The sequence below is a fragment of the Octodon degus genome, unplaced genomic scaffold (genome assembly GCF_000260255.1).
Source record: "Octodon degus isolate 3935 unplaced genomic scaffold, OctDeg1.0 scaffold00177, whole genome shotgun sequence".
In the NCBI taxonomy this organism is placed as follows: domain Eukaryota; kingdom Metazoa; phylum Chordata; class Mammalia; order Rodentia; family Octodontidae; genus Octodon; species Octodon degus.
The window spans coordinates 633,813-635,732 of NW_004524753.1; the positions used below are offsets into that span (position 1 = coordinate 633,813).

The window sequence follows — 1,920 nt, forward strand, 5'->3', positions numbered from 1 at the left end:
GTCAGTTTAATTTTTCTTAATGTTCTGTGATTTTCGCTGTAGAAGTCTTTCAGCTCTTTGATTAAGGTGATTCCTAGGTATTCAGTTTTTTTAAAAGCCATTATGAATGGAATTGTTCTCAGTTGAGAAAATTGATGTATAGAAAAATTATTGATTTTCAAATGTTGATTTTGTATCCTGTTTCTTTGGTTTGCCTGATAGCTGTGGGTAAAATTTCAAGTACAGGAGTGAACAGGATTGGTGGGAGGGGCCCTCCTTGTTTGCTCCTAATTCTAGAGGACATGTTTTTGTTTTTTTTTTTTTTCCGATAATGTCAAGTTTAATCTGCCAAATACACAAGTTGGATTTGTGGAGCAGGTTTTGCCTGGGTGCTGCACAGTCAACGGAGGTTTCTTGAAATGATCTATCGGTTGGGTTAAAAATGGGTAGTAGCCCTGGACAAATATGTGGGAATGGGGCAAGGAAGGGCAGAGAAAAGGGCTCAGTTGGAGGCCACTGGCCAGGGACAGAGAAGCCATGGGACCCAGGGCACAACCCCTCTCCGAGTAAGCACCCAGGCAGCACAGACTGGGGCTGGTGGCTGCACGTGCCAACAGGTGCCACTGGCACTGCCACCTATTAACGTGCGATTTACCAAACAAATGGAAGCTCTTCTGACCCACCTCCAGGCACCCCCCAACCAGGGTTCTGAATTCTAAAACCAGCAAAAACATTCAAATGGTTACATATGAAATGCTGTCCTGCATCTTTTTGTCTCAAAAGATAGCAGCTGCCCCCTCCCCCATCCCCCCACACCCTCGAACAGTTTCTGTGCCAAGATGAAGAGGCGGCCCCCCAGGCAGTGGGGGTTTCTGGCCATGAGGGGCTGCTGCAGCAGTGCCAGGGCACAAGGTGGACGAGACGCAGCAGCGGTCCTGGCAGCGCGGCCCAGTTCCCTGGCCTCTCTTCCCATAGGCGACGCTTACTTATTCAGGGAAAGTGACTGCATCTGTTTTCCCAACAAAGTTGCATCATCTTTTGCTTTCCTCTCCTCTTCCTTCTTCCTCGCAGCCTCTTCCCGTTGTTTCCAGATGGTTGCCAGCCGGGCAAGGTCAGCCTTGGCTTGTTCTGTCTTACCAGCTAAATGCATTTTCATGTAGCGTTCTTTTGCTTTCTGTTTCTCAATTTCTTCTCGTTCTTTCCTTGACAGCTCTTTTGGCCCGTCCAGATCCAGTTGTGTAACCTTTTTGGTTGTCTGTGCCACCCAGTTGGGGTTCTCGATGTCAATGAGCCCTTCCACACCTTTGCGTTTTTGCTGGTAGTCTTCATCCTCATCCTCGCTCTCCTCAGAGTCTAGAGATTTCTTCTCCTTTTTGGGGTCACCTGCAGCCCCATCTCCACCTTCTTCTTGTTCCTCTTCTTCCCTGGCTTTCTGCTTTTCAGCCTGCAGCTGGGCATCAATCTCCTCAGGGCTCGTTTATTGCCTTGCTCGGCCTTTGTGGCCTCCTTTTCTCCCTTTAGGCATCGCGGCTTCCGAGGACATGCTTTTGTATTTACCATGTAGTGTGACGTTGTACTTCTGTAGTTTGAGCTTCTGAGGGGAGGAGAAGGGCAGAGTTCTGGGATTATGCACGTGTGTCTTTCTTCACAGTCTAGGATTTATTTTCTTTTTTACGTATTTGGTACAGGGTCTCACTATGCAGCTTGGACTCCTAGCGATCCTCCTGTTTTCTGCCTCCTCAGCGCTGGGATTACAGACATGGGCCACCATGACTGGACTCTGTCACCTGTTCAGTGCCCCCCAGGGGCAGGGGCCATGTGGCATGCGGGTCCGGGGATTGAACCCTGGTCCCTGCACTTTCCAAAGCAGGCACTTAGTTGGCTGAGCTATCTTGCTGGTCCCATACTCTAGGATTTAGGCAGCACTAAGAATCCAAGAGG

General features: G+C 49.1%; 1 pseudogene; it reads right to left on the reverse strand.

The window, feature by feature from the left end:
- Positions 1-882: 882 nt before the first annotated feature.
- On the reverse strand, positions 883-1,504 carry LOC101570099 (annotated as a pseudogene).
- Positions 1,505-1,920: the final 416 nt, after the last annotated feature.